The 21,015-nt window shown below is 46.3% G+C and overlaps 1 pseudogene across 1 annotated transcript in view; it reads right to left on the minus strand.

The window, feature by feature from the left end:
* Positions 1-431: 431 nt before the first annotated feature.
* Positions 432-21,015, minus strand: part of LOC311228475 (heat shock factor protein 1-like) — a 58,874-nt pseudogene continuing 38,290 nt past the window's right edge. The window contains exons 2-3 of the transcript in view: positions 19,402-19,908; positions 432-953 (exon numbers count right to left, since the gene is read on the minus strand). The product of the transcript in view is annotated as a heat shock factor protein 1-like (transcript). The remainder of the gene's footprint in view (positions 954-19,401; positions 19,909-21,015) is intronic.

Genomic DNA, 21,015 nt, shown 5'->3' on the forward strand with positions numbered 1-21,015 from the left:
TCCCAGTTCCCACTTATCTTGACGCTTACAATGCATCCATATTATTAGCTAATCATATATTCTAATGAGAATATTTCAAAGTTGGGATCAATTAACCTTTTAATTCAAGATGTAGATTTTATTTTAAATATTGTACAAGTTCTGTCATGAAAAGGATTTACTATCCAACCTAATGACAAGTAAATATGAATGGATGTTCTATCATCAGAAAGTAAACAATTAGTTTTGATTTTAATTTATTGAATTTAATTATGAATAAACACAATAATGACAAAATAGTTAGTTACTTGTGCTCTGTAATTCCCATAAACCCACAAGCAGTTAGATGGTAGAAAAACTACAATGGACAAAACATTACTCTAAAATAAACACTTCTTGTGAAAGTAAAAAAAGTAAACATGTCAACAATGTTGACAATATGTGACATTAGTTCAATACATCACTAGTGTGAAATAAGAATCTCCTTCCAGCTCCAGCAGAGAGGGCAGATCAGCCTGCCCCAAGCACATTGGTTCAGTCGTTACTAGGGGCGTGGCCATATATTGCACTAGTTGTTTCCTTGTGTTGGAAGAGTTGTTTCTACCGTCCGCTCCTTTAGTAGGCTCTGGAGGCAGCAGAATGTCTAGACTGTCCAGATCGATGTCTCCACTGGGTACAGAGCTGAACAACTCAAACAGTGGGGAGGAGTCGAAGTTGATGGACTGGATGTACTGTATGCTCTCCAGACCGTACTCTATACTGCCAGAATTCAGAGGGCTGTCAGCAGGAAATAGACTGGCTGGACTAAACCCTCCTGATGAAGCAGATATAGCTTGGGAGGACTGCAATGGTTCCAAGGTGTACTGCCGGCTGTATTTAGGCATGGAGTGGGCAGAGCTACTGTCGTTCAGCATCAGAGGGATCTTTCTCTTCATGCCCAGAACTCTGTTCAACTTGTTGACAACTTTCTGCTGCTGGGACCCAGGTGGCCAGCATACTCGGCCCAATTCCGGCTACCGGTCGGCACACTCGGCATATGTCCGGCACGCCAACGATGAGCCGGATCTGGCTCGGTAATGGTTGCCGGGGCAGAGCCGACTCGGGCTCTCCAAAGATAAACCGGCTCTGGCCCGGCTCTGGTTGCCGGGGCAGAGCCGACTCGGGCTCGCCAAAGATAAACCGGCTCTGGCCCGGCTCGGCTTGCCGGGGCAGAGCCGACTCGGGCTCGCCAAAGATAAACCGGCTCTGGCCCGGCTCGGTTTGCCGTGCCAGAGCCGACTCGGGCTCGCCAAAGATAAACCGGCTCTGGCCCGGCAATGGTTGCCGGGGCAGAGCCGACTCGGGCTCGCCAAAGATAAACCGGCTCTGGCCCGGCTCGGCTTGCCGGGGCAGAGCCGACTCGGGCTCGCCAAAGATAAACCGGCTCTGGCCCGGCTCGGTTTGCCGTGCCAGAGCCGACTCGGGCTCGCCAAAGATAAACCGGCTCTGGCACGGCAATGGTTGCCGGGGCAGAGCCGACTCGGGCTCGCCAAAGATAAACCGGCTCTGGCCCGGCTCGGCTTGCCGTGCCAGAGCCGACTCGGGCTTGCCAAAGATAAACCGGCTCTGGCACGGCAATGGTTGCCGGGGCAGAGCCGACTCGGGCTTGCCAAAGATAAACTGGCTCTGGCTCGGCAATGGTTGCCGGGGCAGAGCCGAAGTTTCAGTCAAGCGACGCCGCCCCCACACACAATAGCGGTGTGATTGGCAGAATCGACTGTCAATCAAAATTGTTCCGTTGAGACCACCGCAACAAGTGAATACAGCTGTACTGTACCCACTCTGCAGTCTGTCAATAAAGCTTTCAATCAATCAATCAATCAATCAGACAAATGCATAGAAAATACCTTATTATAACCAAATAACAAAAAATTATATTATTGTTTATGAAAATGTTTTAGCCCTATGCTTGCCTATTATTTTAATGGCAACAAATAAAATAATAATAATAAAATTAATAAATAAAATGGAGGAGGGGGGGGGGGCAGAGCGAGGTGGGTGTTAGAGGAGTGGAGGGGGGGCAGAGCCTCATAAAGCTAACATTAGCTGCACTCATAGGAGCCTGCATGTTGATGTAGCCTCATAAAGCTAACATTATAGCTGCACTCATAGGATGTTGATGTAGCCTCATAAAGCTAACATGCTGCACTCATAGGAGCGTGTTGATGTAGCCTCATAAAGCTAACAAGAGTATATGTAATACTGTGGTTATGGCCTCTATAGTTAGCAGCTCCCCAAGCTAACACAACATGGACCGCAGCTCCCCAAGCTAACACAACACAGACTGCAGCTCCCCAAGCTAACACAACACGGACCGCAGCTCCCCAAGCTAACACAAGCTAACACAACACAGACTGCAGCTCCCCAATCTAACACAACACAGACCGCAGCTCCCCAAGCTAACACAACACGGACTGCAGCTCCCCAAGCTAACACAACACGGACCGTAGCTCCCCAAGCTAACACAACACAGACTGCAGCTCCCCAAGCTAACACAACACAGACCGCAGCTCCCCAAGCTAACACAACATGGACCGCAGCTCCCCAAGCTAACACAACACAGACTGCAGCTCCCCAAGCTAACACAACATGGACCGCAGCTCCCCAAGCTAACACAACATGGACCGCAGCTCCCCAAGCTAACACAACACAGACTGCAGCTCCCCAAGCTAACACAACACGGACCGCAGCTCCCCAAGCTAACACAAGCTAACACAACACAGACTGCAGCTCCCCAAGCTAACACAACACGGACCACAGCTCCCCAAGCTAACACAAGCTAACACAACACAGACTGCAGCTCTCCAAGCTAACACAAGCTAATACAACATGGACCACAGCTCCCCAAGCTAACACAACACAGACCGCAGCTCCCCAAGCTAACACAACACAGACCGCAGCTCCCCAAGCTAACACAACACAGACCGCAGCTCCCCAAGCTAACACAAGCTAACACAACACAGACTGCAGCTCCCCAAGCTAACACAACACAGACCGCAGCTCCCCAAGCTAACACAACATGGACCGCAGCTCCCCAAGCTAACACAAGCTAACACAACACAGACTGCAGCTCCCCAAGCTAACACAAGCTAATACAACACGGACCACAGCTCCCCAAGCTAACACAACACAGACCGCAGCTCCCCAAGCTAACACAAGCTAACACAACACAGACCGCAGCTCCCCAAGCTAACACAACACAGACCGCAGCTCCCCAAGCTAAGACAACATGGACTGCAGCTCCCCAAGCTAACACAAGCTAACACAACACAGACTGCAGCTCCCCAAGCTAACACAAGCTAATGCAACACGGACCACAGCTCCCCAAGCTAACACAACACAGACCGCAGCTCCCCAAGCTAACACAACACAGACCGCAGCTCCCCAAGCTAACACAACACAGACCGCAGCTCCCCAAGCTAACACAACATGGACCGCAGCTCCCCAAGCTAACACAAGCTAACACAACACAGACTGCAGCTCCCCAAGCTAACACAAGCTAATACAACACGGACCACAGCTCCCCAAGCTAACACAACACAGACCGCAGCTCCCCAAGCTAACACAAGCTAACACAACACAGACCGCAGCTCCCCAAGCTAACACAACACAGACCGCAGCTCCCCAAGCTAACACAACATGGACCGCAGCTCCCCAAGCTAACACAAGCTAACACAACACAGACTGCAGCTCCCCAAGCTAACACAAGCTAATACAACACGGACCACAGCTCACCAAGCTAACACAACACAGACCGCAGCTCCCCAAGCTAACACAAGCTAACACAACACAGACCGCAGCTCCCCAAGCTAACACAACTCAGACCGCAGCTCCCCAAGCTAACACAACACAGACCGCAACTCCCCAAGCTAACACAACACAGACCGCAGCTCCCCAAGCTAACACAACACAGACCGCAGTTCCCCAAGCTAACACAACACAGACCGCAGCTCCCCAAGCTAACACAACACAGACCGCAGCTCCCCAAGCTAACACAAGCTAACACAACACAGACTGCAGCTCCCCAAGCTAACACAACACAGACCGCAGCTCCCCAAGCTAACACAACATGGACCGCAGCTCCCCAAGCTAACACAAGCTAACACAACACAGACTGCAGCTCCCCAAGCTAACACAAGCTAATACAACACGGACCACAGCTCCCCAAGCTAACACAACACAGACCGCAGCTCCCCAAGCTAACACAAGCTAACACAACACAGACCGCAGCTCCCCAAGCTAACACAACACAAACCGCAGCTCCCCAAGCTAAGACAACATGGACTGCAGCTCCCCAAGCTAACACAAGCTAACACAACACAGACTGCAGCTCCCCAAGCTAACACAAGCTAATGCAACACGGACCACAGCTCCCCAAGCTAACACAACACAGACCGCAGCTCCCCAAGCTAACACAACACAGACCGCAGCTCCCCAAGCTAACAGAACACAGACCGCAGCTCCCCAAGCTAACACAACATGGACCGCAGCTCCCCAAGCTAACACAAGCTAACACAACACAGACTGCAGCTCCCCAAGCTAACACAAGCTAATACAACACGGACCACAGCTCCCCAAGCTAACACAACACAGACCGCAGCTCCCCAAGCTAACACAAGCTAACACAACACAGACCGCAGCTCCCCAAGCTAACACAACACAGACCGCAGCTCCCCAAGCTAACACAACATGGACCGCAGCTCCCCAAGCTAACACAAGCTAACACAACACAGACTGCAGCTCCCCAAGCTAACACAAGCTAATACAACACGGACCACAGCTCACCAAGCTAACACAACACAGACCGCAGCTCCCCAAGCTAACACAAGCTAACACAACACAGACCGCAGCTCCCCAAGCTAACACAACACAGACCGCAGCTCCCCAAGCTAACACAACACAGACCGCAACTCCCCAAGCTAACACAACACAGACCGCAGCTCCCCAAGCTAACACAAGCTAACACAACACGGACCGCAGCTCCCCAAGCTAACACAAGCTAATACAACACGGACCACAGCTCCCCAAGCTAACACAACACGGACTGCAGCTCCCCAAGCTAACACAACATGGACCCCAGCTCCCCAAGCTAACACAACATGGACTGCAGCTCCCCAAGCTAACACAACATGTACGGCAGCTCCCCAAGCTAACACAACATGGACCGCAGCTCCCCAAGCTAACACAACACAGACTGCAGCTCCCCAAGCTAACACAACACGGACCGCAGCTCCCCAAGCTAACACAAGCTAACACAACACAGACTGCAGCTCCCCAAGCTAACACAACACAGACTGCAGCTCCCCAAGCTAACACAACACGGACCGCAGCTCCCCAAGCTAACACACGCTAATACAACACGGACCACAGCTCCCCAAGCTAACACAACATGGACCGCAGCTCCCCAAGCTAACACAACATGGACCGCAGCTCCCCAAGCTAACACAACATGGACTGCAGCTCCCCAAGCTAACACAACACAGACTGCAGCTCCCCAAGCTAACACAACACGGACCGCAGCTCCCCAAGCTAACACAAGCTAACACAACACAGACTGCAGCTCCCCAAGCTAACACAACACAGACCGCAGCTCCCGAAGCTAACACAACACGGACTGCAGCTCCCCAAGCTAACACAACACGGACCGCAGCTCCCCAAGCTAACACAACACGGACCGCAGCTCCCCAAGCTAACACAAGCTAACACAACACAGACTGCAGCTCCCCAATCAACCAAACTCCCCTCTCCCCCATGCTGCTATGATGCCTGAATTTCCTCAAGGGGATCAATAAAGGAATATCTTATCTTATAATTATCTAAATGAATAACAAACTGTTAATTATGACTATTGTAAACAAGACAAATGTCTTTCTCTGGTCTGCATCCCATTAACAATTGTGTGTATTGAGCCGTACTGTATTGTACCCATTCTGCAATCTGTTAATAAAGTTTTCATTAATTCATTCTCCTTTTGGATTGCCCAGCTGCTGCTAGCCTGCTAGCTAGCATTTTAGCTTGCTAGCCTGCTAGCTAGCGTTCATTCTCCTTTACGATTTTGATTATGATGTTCAGCCAAACATTACTTTGCATAATCTATGCAATAGTGTCATTGCATAACTCCTCTGTGTGTTGTTAGGTTGTCACTAGATGTTGTAACTGGACTGTGGTGAAGCCCTGAGTTAGGCCCACATGCTACCTAGACTGTGATGAAGCCCTGAGTTAGGCCCACATGCTGCTAACTGGACTGTGGTGAAGCCCTGAGTTAGGCCCACATGCTGCTAACTGGACTGTGGTGAAGCCCTGATTTAGGCCCACATGCTAACTGGACTGTGGTGAAGCCCTGGGTTAGGCCCACATGCTAACTGGACTGTGGTGAAGCCCTGAGTTAGGGCCACATGCTAACTGGACTGTGGTGAAGCCCTGGGTTAGGCCCACATGCTAACTGGACTGTGATGAAGCCCTGAGTTAGGCCCACATGCTGCTAACTGGACTGTGATGAAGCCCTGGGTTAGGCCCACATGCTAACTGGACTGTGGTGAAGCCCTGGGTTAGGCCCACATGCTAACTGGACTGTGATGAAGCCCTGAGTTAGGCCCACATGCTGCTAACTGGACTGTGATGAAGCCCTGGGTTAGGCCCACATGCTAACTGGACTGTGGTGAAGCCCTGGGTTAGGCCCACATGCTGCTAACTGGACTGTGGTGAAGCCCTGAGTTAGGCCCACATGCTGCTAACTGGACTGTGGTGAAGCCCTGAGTTAGGCCCACATGCTAACTGGACTGTGGTGAAGCCCTGGGTTAGGCCCACATGCTGCTAACTGGACTGTGGTGAAGCCCTGAGTTAGGCCCACATGCTAACTTAGGTTGACCAAACGTCCTCTTTTGCCCGGACATGTCCTCTTTTCACGCCCTGTCCGGGGCCCCCGGGGGGGTTTTATAAATTCATGAAAATGTCCGGGTTTTATTGTTTTTCACGGGACAAATAAGCATGTAGTTAAATTGACTTGCACGTTGCACCGAATACTACGGTAGGCCTACTCTGTTGCATGTGACGTATTCCCAGAGAAGACTGCTTTCAGTGCTTTGTGGGCGGCGCTACTGCACTCACACACAAACAGAGGAGGAAGTGGACAGATCGGACCAGCATTGATTCTGCTCACAATACCAAAGCGAATGTACATTACAAATGAACTGCAGAGATAATACCCAATTTACTGCAAAGAGAAACCGCCTATTCTCAGTCCTTGCCCCACAATGGTGGAATGAACTAACCACCCCAGTTAGGACAGCCGAAACCCGGCCAATCTTTCGCCGTCGACTAAAGACTCACTTCTTCAACCATTATCTTAAATGATAATTAAAAAAAATAAAAATAAAAATCTAACCCTGACTAACCTTACTGTCATGCACTTGTCCTAATAAACTAACCTACACTGTAACACGCAACACTTTGATAAACATTGTTACTCAGCTGATAGAGTTGTACCCTTCTTGCTGTCTTGTCGTACAGAACTTGTAAGTCGCTTTGGATAAAAGCGTCAGCTAAATGACTAAATGTAAATGTAAATGTATTATTTAGAACATGAATTCATATTTTTTTGTTATTTATTTTGTCCAGTAAGACTTGAAAAGAGCTATTATTTTGTTATAAGTTGATTTTTAGAGATGTGTCAGATATATTACTTTAGGCATAATACAGCATGTTGAGCAACTTTGGTTATAGAGAGATATTATTTTGTTATATAAAATAATATAAATAATAATTGTCTATCCATAAAGAGGAGGCATACTTTAAATATATAACAATTATAAGGCAGCATTGAGTAGAGTAAGTATCTTGAGGCTGGGGGCAAAAGAGTGTCCTCTTTTTTGGAAATCACAATATGGTCACCCTAGCTAACTGGACTGTGATGAAGCCCTGGGTTAGGCTCACATGCTGCTAACTGGACTGTGATGACGCCCTGAGTTAGGCCCACATCCAACTGGACTGTGGTGAAGCCTGAGTTAGGCCCACATGCTGCTAACTGGACTGTGATGAAGCCCTGAGTTAGGCCCACATGCTAACTGGACTGTGGTGAAGCCCTGAGTTAGACCCACATGTTGCTAACTGGACTGTGGTGAAGCTCTGAGTTAGGCCCACATGCTAACTGGACTGTGGTGAAGCCCTTAGTTAGGCCCACATGCTAACTGGACTGTGGTGAAGCCCTGGGTTAGGCCCACATGCTGGTAACTGGACTGTGATGAAGCCCTGAGTTAGGCCCACATGCTAACTGGACTGTGGTGAAGCCCTGAGTTAGACCCACATGCTGCTAACTGGACTGTGGTGAAGCCCTGAGTTAGGCCCACATGCTAACTGAACTGTGGTGAAGCCCTGAGTTAGGCCCACATGCTAACTGGACTGTGGTGAAGCCCTGAGTTAGACCCACATGCTGCTAACTGGACTGTGGTGAAGCCCTGAGTTAGGCCCACATGCTGCTAACTGGACTGTGGTGAAGCCCTGGATTCCTGAAGCCCTGAATTCCTAACCTTTCCTCTCCTAGCATTATTTGGAGTGTACTGAGATCCTTATGGGAGATGAGCAAAGCTGAATCATCTGCAAATAAGAATAAATTACAAGAACATATTTCTCTCATATCATTTATGTACAATAAAAATAGCAATGGTCCTAAAACATGTTATGTTTTGATGAATTGAAAATGGGGGACCCTGATGTAAACAAGACGACAGTCTTTCTCTGGTCTGCATCCCCTTAACAATTGTGTGTATTGAGCTGTACTGTATTGTACCCATTCTGCAATCTGTTAATAAAGTTTTCAATCAATCAATCAAAACCGTGGTCAGTCTGTGCGGAGAAACAAGGATCCGAGCATGGTTGCCAGATCGGATTAACAATATCCGAACCGCCCATTATTATCAAAGGTCTGTCAGATGAAGGCGGACTCTCAAATCTGGCAACACTGATGCGTTGCATTGTGGGGGATCCCGGTTTGAAATTTGAATTGAAGCGCGTTACAGAAGAGTCTGCACCACGTCGTGAGCATTGCAACTGTTGCATCTTCTCCTCAGGTAATTGTGTGCAACACATATATTTTATTATTTATAAGTAATGCGTGCCGCTGATATAAATGAGTGCTGTAAATTAGTCTGTGTTTTCAGTGACTACTGTAACGTTATTAGCTCGATATTATGAAACTGGCGGCATCTGTAAACTACCGGAGCTGCTAACTGGCTAACGGTATGACTAGCTAACGTTGGTACCTATACAGTACCCGGAGCTGATAGCGTTATGACTATGAGAGCTAACTTTTGTTAGCTTGGGGAGCTGTGGTCCGTGTTGTATTAGCTTGTGTTAGCTTGGGGAGCTGCGGTCTGTGTTGTGTTAGCTTGTGTTAGCTTGGGGAGCTGCGGTCTGTGTTGTGTTAGCTTGGGGAGCTGTGGTCTGTGTTGTATTAGCTTGTGTTAGCTTGGGGAGCTTACTAACCCTACTGTCATGCACTAATAAACTAACCTACGCTGTAACACGCAACACTTTGATGAATATTGTTACTCAGCTGATAGAGTTGTAATAAAATATATAATTTCATTGTTGCAAATACTGTTACAGTGCTGGATCTCATCAATGAGATGAACGCAGAAGACGGCTCAAGAACAACTACTTCAAGTGGTCGTAAGTGATGTATACATTTTTTTTTATTGTGTGTGTGACTGTGTATGTATATATAATATATACTTTTTAATCTGGGACATCATTTCAAAGAGTCATCCTGTAATGCCCTCTCTCCCCCTCTCTCTCTCTCTCTCTCTCTCTCTCTCTCTCTATATGGGTAACGCATGTATTCCTGGTAACCTGCCCCATTTCTAAGCCATATAACCCAGGACGTTATACGAACAACATTAAAAGGCTTAATTTTCATGGCAGATGCATGATATGTTTTGGGCATGATCTTGGCACCCCAATGAACAACCAAAATGAGTTTCGTCTTTTGTGGCCAATTATTTGAGGAGATAATTACGTTTCACATATTGATCCCAGGTTACCGCGAATACCTATCCTCACAATTCCAGATAAACACTTAAATCTCCTATTTTACTAAAGATTGGTGAGATTTTATTTTTGGAAATCATAACAGCAATAATAAGGGTTAGGTGTAAACCAGAATTACTAGAATGTGTTGTGTTTTGTCTGTTAAAATGAGCAAAAACAAGGAAAGGGTATTCCCAGTAACTTAAAAACAAGTGCAAAAAATACAGTTCTAGAACAAGTATTTAAATTTTTTCTATATTCAAGAAAGTGGAAAGGAACCCAACATTTTCAATTGTCTGCACACAATCGTTGTTTTGTTATTCACCACCATGCCCCTAGTCAGTCTACACCACCATGCCCCTAGTCAGTCTACACCACCACCATGCCCCTAGTCAGTCTACACCACCACCATGCCCCTAGTCAGTCTACACCACCATGCCCCTAGTCAGTCTACACCACCACCATGCCCCTAGTCAGTCTACACCACCACCATGCCCCTAGTCAGTCTACACCACCATGTCCCTAGTCAGTCTACACCACCACCATGCCCCTAGTCAGTCTACACCACCACCATGCCCCTAGTCAGTCTACACCAACCTGCGCCTAGTCAGTCTACACCACCACCATGCCCCTAGTCAGTCTACACCAACCTGTGCCTAGTCAGTATAGACCACCATGCCCCTAGTCAGTCTACACCACCATGCCCCTAGTCAGTCTACACCACCATGCCCCTAGTCAGTCTACACCACCACCATGCCCCTAGTCAGTCTACACCACCATGCCCCTAGTCAGTCTACACCACCACCATGCCCCTAGTCAGTCTACACCACCATGCCCCTAGTCAGTCTACACCACCACCATGCCCCTAGTCAGTCTACACCAGCAACCTGCGCCTAGTCAGTCTACACCAGCAACCTGCGCCTAGTCAGTCTACACCACCATGCCCCTAGTCAGTCTACACCACCACCATGCCCCTAGTCAGTCTACACCACCACCATGCCCCTAGTCAGTCTACACCACCACCATGCCCCTAGTCAGTCTACACCACCACCATGCCCCTAGTCAGTCTACACCACCACCATGCCCCTAGTCAGTCTACACCACCATGCTCCTAGTCAGTCTACACCACCATGCCCCTAGTCGGTCTACACCAACCTGCCCCTAGTCAGATATGCTTACTTTTGGTTAGGCCTCCAAATTAAGATAATCTGGACAAACCTGTCAGATTTTCTGATTTATATGTAGACCGGTTTGAGTTTATTGTAGTGATGTTACTGTGTTTCCAAATTTCAGATATTAACTTGTTAAGTGTTTGTTTTTTTACAGTATGTAAAACCCTACTGTCATGCACTAATAAACTAACCTACGCTGTAACACGCAACACTTTGATGAATATTGTTACTCAGCTGATAGAGTTGTAATAAAATATATAATTTCATTGTTGCAAATATACTGTTACAGTGCTGGATCTCATCAATGAGATGAACGCAGAAGACGGCTCAAGAACAACTACTTCAAGTGGTCGTAAGTGATGTATAATTTTTTTTTATTGTGTGTGTGACTGTGTATATATAATATATACTTTTTAATCTGGGACATCATTTTCAAAGAGTCATCCTGTAATGCCTTCTCTATCTCTCTCTCTCCCAAGACGGTCAAGATCTACCAAGTCTTCAAGATCTTCAAGTGGTCATGCTTGTAAGTGATGTATAAAATGTTTTATTGTGTGTGTGACTGTGTATATATATACTTTTCAATCTGGGACTTTCATTTCAACAGCTGGAACGGGTCATCCTGTGTTGATGGATGCTACAGTATATTGTATGTAGATGTGCATGACGTGGACTAAATTAGAGGTCCTAGATATGCAAAATAATATTGAGAATCACTGGCCTTAGACTATCTACTAACGTATTATCGCTCTCTCTAGGTTCATGGCCACTAATGACTTCAGACCTTCAGAAGGACAGTATGCTGGATGAGGAAGGTCTTGGCCATGCTGCAATGGCTCCTAGAAGACAAGAACGGAGAGGTGCTGGACCTGGCTGTCAAATGGTTTGTAATGCTACAGTATATTGTATGTAGATGTGCATGACATGGACTAAATTAGAGGTCTTAGATATGCAAAATAATATTGAGAATCACTGGCCTTAGACTATCTACTAACGTATTCTCGCTCTCTCTCTTTAGGTTCATGGCCACTAATGACTTCAGAGCTTCAGAAGGACAGTATGCGTGTAGCTTATTGCCAGCGGAAGAGTGCAAGAATGCTTCCGCATTCGTCACCGCACGCCAGTACGGTAATGCGCCTTTCCTTTCGCCCCGCTCAGACAAATGCATGTAGTACATTGCAACACAATGCAGCATTTCCGCGTACATTGCAACGAATCACTTGGAGTTTGAAAGTGATATCAGAAGAAACTACTCAACCTCGGCTGTCTTTAACTAGCAGGACGCTAGTGGGCTAGTCGCTAAAATATATATCGTTTTATATATAATTGTACCAACACAGATATTAGGCAGTACACACATTGTCCTGCAATACATACAGTGAATGCACAGCTACATTCGCCATATATTTCTATCGCTGCTGCGGTCTACAGAGAAATGCAATATTATTATTATTATTATTGTAAAGATTATCATTACAATCGCAGCCTGGAGAGGCAATGTTACAAGTGTACGAGGGTTGTGTGCAAAGAGCACAGCCTCTCAATTTGCACAATGTGTACAAAATAATAATTGTAATGATCTTTACAATAATAATATTGCATTTCACTGTAGACCGCAGCAGCGATAGAAATATATGGCGAATGTAGCTGTGCATTCACTGTACATGTATTGCAGGACAATGTGTGTACTGCCTAATATCTGTGTTGGTACAATTATATATAAAACAATATATATTTGAGCGACTAGCCCACTAGCGTGAAGGGGCTCCTTTCCTCAGAGCAGCCCGCTTGTATCACCACGCTCGGCGCTGCTGCGATGGTGCAGGAGGTTGCCTCGCTAGTGGGCTAGTCGCTCAAATATATATATATCGTTTTATATATAATTGTACCAACACAGATATTAGGCAGTACACACATTGTCCTGCAATACATGTACAGTGAATGCACAGCTACATTCGCCATATATTTCTATCGCTGCTGCGGTCTACAGTGAAATGCAATATTATTATTATTGTAAAGATCATTACAATTATTATTTTGTGCACGTTGTGCAAATTGAGAGGCTGTGCTCTTTGCACACAACCCTCGTACACTTGTAACATTGCCTCCAGGCTGCGATTGTAATGATAATCTTTACAATAATAATAATAATAATATTGCATTTCACTGTAGACCGCAGCAGCGATAGAAATATATGGCGAATGTAGCTGTGCATTCACTGTACATGTATTGCAGGACAATGTGTGTACTGCCTAATATCTGTGTTGGTACAATTATATATTTTAGCGACTAGTCCACTAGCGTCCTGCTAGTTAAAGACAGCCGCGGAAATGCTGCGTTGTGTTGCAATGTACTACATGCATTTGTCTGAGCGGGGCGAAAGGAAAGGCGCATTACCGTACTGGCGTGCGGTGACGAATGCGGAAGCATTCTTGCACTCTTCCGCTGGCAATAAGTTACACGCGGACAGTATGCTGGATGAGGAAGGTCTTGGCCATGCTGCGATGGCTCCTAGAGGACAAGAACGGAGGTGCAGGACCTGGCTGTCAAATGGTTTGTAATAAAGTACAGTATAAATTATTGTATTACATCACACTCACCATCAATGACTCCACCATCACCCCCTCCCCCCTAGTCCGCAACCTCGGTGTCATCCTCGACCCCACCCTCTCATTTGACCCCATGTCCGCTCCATTGTCAAAACTTCATATTTTCACCTCCGCAACATTGCCAAAATCCGTCACTGCCTCTACCCCCTGCTGCTGAATCCCTCATACACGCCTTCATCTTTTCCCTCCTGGACTACTGTAACTCCCTCCTCACTGGCATCACCTCCCGCTCCCTCCATAAACTGCAGATGGTCCAAAACTCAGTTGCCCGCCTCCTCACTAACACCCGGTCCCGCGAACACATCACTCCTGTCCTCCACTCCCTCCACTGGCTCCCGATCAAGGAACGCATTAACTTCAAAACACTACTCCTCACCTTCAAAGCCATCCATAGCCTGGCCTCACCCTGGTCTTAAACTTTTTACACCAAGAGAACGGTGGGGAGAGAATATATACATATGATGGGGAGAGAATATATACATACAGTGGGGAGGAGACTGTACATTAGGAGGGGGTGGTTGGGAGATAAATATACATATAATAGACAGTCTCCTCCCCACCGTATGTATATATTCTCACCCCACCATATGTATATTTCTCTCCCACCCACCCACCCCCTCCTAATGTACAGTCTCCTCCCCACCGTATGTATATATTCTCTCCCCACCATATGTATATATTCTCTCCCCACCATATGTATATTTCTCTCCCACCCCCTCCTAATGTACAGTCTTCTCCCCACCGTATGTATATATTCTCTCCCCACCATATGTATTTTCTCTCCCACCCACCCACCCCCTCCTAATGTACAGTCTCCTCCCCACCGTATGTATATATTCTCTCCCCACCATATGTATATATTCTCTCCCCACCATATGTATATTTCTCTCCCACCCCCTCGTAATGTACAGTATCCTCCCCACCGTATGTATATATTCTCTCCCACCCCCTCCTAATGTACAGTCTCCTCCCCACCGTATGTATATATTCTCTCCCCACCATATGTATATTTCTCTCCCACCCCACCCCCTCCTAATATACAGTCTCCTCCCCACCGTATGTATATATTCTCTCCCCACCGTATGTATATTTCTCTCCCACCCACCCCCTCCTAATGTACAGTCTCCTCCCCACCGTATGTATATATTTTCTCCCACCCCCTCCTAATGTACAGTCTCCTCCCCACCGTATGTATATATTCTCTCCCCACCGTATGTATATTTCTCTCCCACCCACCCCCTCCTAATGTACAGTCTCCTCCCCACCGTATGTATATTATCTCCCCAACGTATGTATATATACCGCCATCTTTCTCCCGGGTTGATGTGATCACATGACTGACAAAGCCGTGCAGTGATAGGCCAGAAGTCAATTCGATTGCATCCAGGCTCGGTTGCTTATCCTGTCTGGGTAGCCGGGATGATGGTTTTTTACATCGAATTTTATACACCGCAATTATGCATCGAATTTTTTACATTGAATTTTATTATACATTCGAATTTTTTACATTGAATTTTTATTTCACATAGGTAAATTCGGAGCAAAAAAATTCAGATACATGATTTTCAAAGTAATTATTTTCAATGCTATAAATTCGGTGTCTGAAAAAATTCAGATACATGTTTTCAAAGTAATTATTTTCAATGCTATAAATTCGGTGTCTGAAAAAATTCAGATACATGTTTTCAAAGTAATTATTTTCAATGCTATAAATTCGGTGTCTGAAAAAATTCAGATACATGTTTTCAAAGTAATTATTTTCAATGCTATAAATTCGGTGTCTGATAAAATTCAAAAATCAGATACATGTTTTCAAAGTAATTATTTTCAATGCTATAAATTTGGTGTCTGAAAAAATTCAGATACATGTTTTCAAAGTAATTATTTTCAATGCTATAAATTCAATTCAGATACATGTTTTCAAAGTAATTATTTTCAATGCTATAAATTCAATTCAGATACATGTTTTCAAAGTAATTATTTTCAATGCTATAAATTCGGTGTCTGATCAAATTCAAATACTCCTGTCACTCATTTGCTTCCATACTGTGGCTCTTGTTGTATTTTGTTATCTTGCTTTCCTTCTCTCAAGTTTCTTTAATAGTTGTCATACAGAAGTACAGAATACTTTCATACAAAATGCTTCTTACTGTTTCGCTCCAGAGACTGTGCTAAGACAAGATAGTATCAAATAACATCAAATAACATAGTATAGCATGTAATTTAGAAGAAGAAAATGAGGTCACAGTGTTCGGTATAGACATATGTACAATGTCTGAGTTACCATATAATATACAATACTATGCAGTGTACTAATGTACAGTACTATATAGTGCAAAGCAGAAATGGGATGAGGTACAATTTAGGTACAATTTACAGTAAGGCGTACGAGTTGTAGTGCAATCCTTCGTCAATAAATATAAAGTGTGGGGAGTGGGTGCTACAGTGTGTTTGTTTAAAGTGGGTGTGTGCTATAAAGTGTGTGGAGTGGGTGCTACAGTGTGTTTGTTTAAAGTGAGTGTGTGCGTGTGGATGTGTGTGCTATGTGCGTTTTGGTGGTTGTTGTTGTGTAGTGTTCATTGTTCGTTTAGCAGCCTGATGGCCTGGGGATAGAAGCTTCTTCTGAGTCTTTCTGTGCTCGCCTTGAGACTCCGGTATCGCTTGCCTGACCGCAGCAGTTCAAAGAGGCAGTTGTTCGGGTGACTGGAGTCTTTAATGATTCTCTTAGCCTTGCCCTTGCAACGCTTGTTGTAAATGTTCTGGAGGGTGGGGAGCCCCCCTCCAATTGTGCATTCGGCTGAACGTGTCACTCTTTGTAGTCTGCTTCGGTCTTGTGCAGTGCTATTCCCAAACCAGGAGGTGATGTTGCCAGTCAAGATGCTCTCTATTGTACATGAGTAGAAGTTCTTAAGGATCTTCTGACTGACTTGGAACTTCCTTAGGCGCCTGAGGAAGTAGAGGCGTTGTCGTACCTTCTTCACAACACTGTCAATGTGTGTGGTCCATGTCAAGTCCTCGGATATGTAGGCTCCGAGGTACTTAAAGCTGTTGACTCTCTCAACCGGTGCCCCGTCGATGCTGAGGGGGCTGTAGTCCTTGACCCCCGACCTCCTGAAGTCCACAATCATCTCCTTTGTTTTGCTGACGTTCAGGGAGAGGCTGTTTTCCTGGCACCATCCCACCAGGACCTTGACCTCTTCCAGGTAGGCCCTCTCGTCGTTGGCAGAGATCAGGCCCACCACCACTGTGTCGTCAGCAAATTTGATGATTGTATTGCTACTCCGCTGAGCCACACAGTCGTGTGTGTACAGGGAGTAGAGGAGGGGACTCAGAACACAGCCCTGGGGGGCCCCTATGTTGAGGGTGATGGATGAGGAGGTGCAGTTGCCTGCTCTCACCACCTGGGGTCTGCCAGTCAGGAAGTCCAAGACCCACTGGCAGAGGTCATAGTTCAAGCCCAGGTCCCTGAGCTTGGCTATGAGTATGGAGGGGACTATGGTATTGAATGCCGAGCTGTAGTCGATGAATAGCATTCTCACATAGTTCCCCTGCCTCTTGTCCAGGTGTGATGCTGCTGTGTGCAGCACATGGGCTATGGCGTCCTCCGTGGACCTGTTGGGGCGGTATGCAAATTGCAGGGGGTCCATGTTGATGGGGAGGGAGGAGCAGATGTAGCCCTTTACTAGCTTCTCAAAGCACTTCATGGCTACTTCAAAGCACTTCTCTCTCTCTTCTCTCTCTTCTCTCTCTCTCTCTTCTCTCTCTCTCTATCTCATCATCTTCTCTTCTGTCGTTGAATTTGTGGTTCGTTCTTTTTATTTGCCTTTTTCACTTTTCGTGTAGGGCAGTGAGTGGAAGTCCCGTCCCCTCCACGTCGGGGACCAGCACGCCTCGCCGGGGCCGGCGACAGCTCCCCCAGACCCCCGCCACGCTACGCCCCCACGTCACCTATTCCCCCGTGGTCCGTAAGGCTATGCCCACGCCTCCCGGGTTGCCCCAGGGGCGCCTCCCGGCCCGGCCCCCTGACGCTTTTCTCCGGAGCCCCCCCCCCAGGGCCAGGGGCCTCCCCCTGCCGGCCCCCCGCCACCCCACCATGGCTCACCTCGTCAGGGTCGCCACCCGCCACCTCGCTGGGGTGACGCGGGAGGAGGGGGGTCTCCATGGAGGGCGACGGTTGCTTCTACAACCAGGACTACGAGCCACGCCACGAGCCGCCCGCCTATGAGCAGAGCCCCGCATAACATTGGGGTCTTGTGCTTGGCACTCCGAGCATTGCACTAACACTGTCACGGTTAGGAGTTTGATTCCTGCTGGGGCCACCCGTTGTGAATGATGTATACAGTCATTCCAAAGCACTTTATGTCCTAGTAATAGAGCTGTGCTATAGAGATGCTGTCATTCATTCATAACCAAACCAAAAGACATTTATAAACAACGTCTTACTAAATGCAGGCTTTCATTTACAACTGAACGGCCATATCACTCGTTTTTGTATTAATTCTCCTAAAAAATTTTGCTAAGCTAGACTAACATGAAAGTTTAAGTGAAAGTACACACTTGAGTAAAAGTCAAAGTTTCTACTTTTAAATGTACTTAAGTAGTAAACAGTGAACTTTTTTTTCTGACTGTCTATATTCTTCTGATAGCAGGTGTTTAATCAAAGATCCCCTGTGGGAGAAGCTGTTGCAGGGGAACAATGGGTTCATTTCATTGGAGGCTTTGTCGTTGGGTTCAGAGAGGAGGATGTGATATTTTTTTGTTAATAAATGTTTAAATATCTATTCAAGTTGTCATTTTTAACTGGAAAAAGTAGCATGTATGGGGGTAATTGTTACTTTACTTGATATTTGAGCTTCACTGCAGAATGGTGTATATTGTGTACAATGTGCACATACACTGAGAATATATTTCAGTGAGGTAGGAGACAGCATGTAAACTTCTGAATTGTTCAATGAGGGACATGCCAATACTCCATTGGTAAAGGGAAGGGTCCTTAAATATGTGGCATTGTATTACTAATCAACCATTTCCTACTGTATTTCCGGTAATGTATGGTCATAGGCAGATAGTGGAGTAGCTCTGGCAGAATACTGGGTACACAGTAAATTCCGCAAAGTAAATTTGACTCAAACTGAGTACATTTCATTCAAACTGAGTAAAATTTCTTTACTCAGTTTGAATCAAATGTACTCAGTTTGAGTGGAATTTACTGTGTAGTACCATTGCATTGGCAGTGTCGGCTAGGCTTCGGGCAACCAGACCTGGCCCAGTGTGTTTGGGCCGCATCTGGGCTGCTTTAGGCAACCGGACGTTCACCGCTTCCGGCAACCCCGGACATGGCCCAGTGTACTCGGGCCGCAATCGGCCAGTCAGTCATTGCCGCCTACTGGGCCGATTCCGCCAATTCCGGACGTTCACCGCTTCCGGCAACCCCGGACCTGGCCCAGTGTACTCGGGCTGGAATCGGCCAGTCAGTCATTGCCGCCTACTTGGCCGACTCTGGCAACCGGACTTGGGCCGACTAATTTCTTCCGGCCTGCCGGATACAGGCCATTAATGGGCCGGAACTTTTTGGCCACCTGGGGAGTCTTTCTGTTTCAGACTGGCAATTTCCCTCCACAGCCTCGTTCTCGTGTTTAATAGAGATGATCTTAGATTCGCTGTTCTCCTGTTTTCCCTTCATCAGCTGAACATCACTGAGGATCTTAGACACCTCCTCAGGAAACACCTTCAGCTCATCCTGCTTCAGATTGGACACATTGGTGACTTTGCGTTTGATGTTCTTCAGCAGCTGATCTTGTCCTCTGATGAAATAAGGATGTTGGAACTCTGTGTCGTCTAACTCCTGTTTCACAAGAACCCCATGCTCGTGGACCACCTTACGGAATCCATATATGTTGAGTTGTCGTACGAAGCTGGCCATGTTGTTGTGCTTGAAAAACTTTGGAAGAACCTCCTTGGAGAAGCGACCGTGGTCAAATAGATGAAAACTAGTTCCATTTGGGCTCCAGCAGATGAGAGGGTCAGTTTATGGGTTTTCCACCAGTGTCCAAAGTCTGGTCAGAAAAGCTGGAACGCTGCTGCGGCTAACGACCACACCTCCAGATCCACCGCTATGAAACTCTATGCTCCCAAAACGACAAGGATTCCATGAAACAAAGCCAACGTTCACAATTCAACAGTCTGAGTTAGTTAGTAGATGCAGAATGAGATCTTCTGAGAGAATTGTTGAATATATATAGAACACTGTTAACAGAATTCGGCTATAGGGCGACAATAATGTGGTCAAGAGGCATGGTTTCTATCTTGATCCTGAACTGGCGTAGTTTCTTTTTATTCACATGGAAAGAGCAGCAGTAACATACATGTTCTTCTCTCACTGAGAGACATTGGGGGAGAGAAAGAAATGGGAGTATACCTTTGCTTTTATACTCGCCACAAGGTGGAGTACCTGGGTGGCTCCGCCTAGAGCGCCCTCTAGTGGGAACAGATATATATGCAACTAGACAGTCACTGGTGGAGACAATTATTACAATTAGCATACTGGCTGACTTCTGGGAAAAACATTTAACAAAGGAAATAATATAATCCCAAAAATATCCATAGGGTATGACAGTCAATATCTTCACATTAAACATGACCTTTGCAAATCCCTTCAATTTTAATTTGAAACAGGCTCTCTCATAGTATCTATTACTCTGTCGTCCATTGGACAGTAAACCGGTGTCATTCCTTCTTATCTGATGACATACCTGATGAGATGATATTATTTATAATGACATGTTTACATCTATATTGACATATTGGGTTCCTAGTAATCACAATGGTCCCCTGGTTGTCCTCATAAACCATATATACACAATGTTCATCATTTTAAACGGTTTTGACAGAACGCCCATTCTTCAAAAACACCATATTCGGTAGAGGATACATTTCAATTACCTACTGCATTTTAAGCAATACATTCATAACCTTATCTTCATCACTTCGAGCAGTTGCTCTAGATAAACACATTTTTGCATTGTCATAGCTAGAAACATATACTCAGCTTCACAGGCTGATAGTATCACTGTAGGCTCTAAGCCCTTAAACCTTTGTTGTCTTTTCTGAAACACTGCTGTCCGTCTGCAGCACCTCTGGGATAACGAAAAACATATTTTTGACGTAGTTCAATGATTCTCTGTTGGGTCAAC

The sequence above is a fragment of the Notolepis coatsorum genome (assembly GCF_963971535.1).
Source record: "Notolepis coatsorum genome assembly, chromosome: 5".
In the NCBI taxonomy this organism is placed as follows: domain Eukaryota; kingdom Metazoa; phylum Chordata; class Actinopteri; order Aulopiformes; family Paralepididae; genus Notolepis; species Notolepis coatsorum.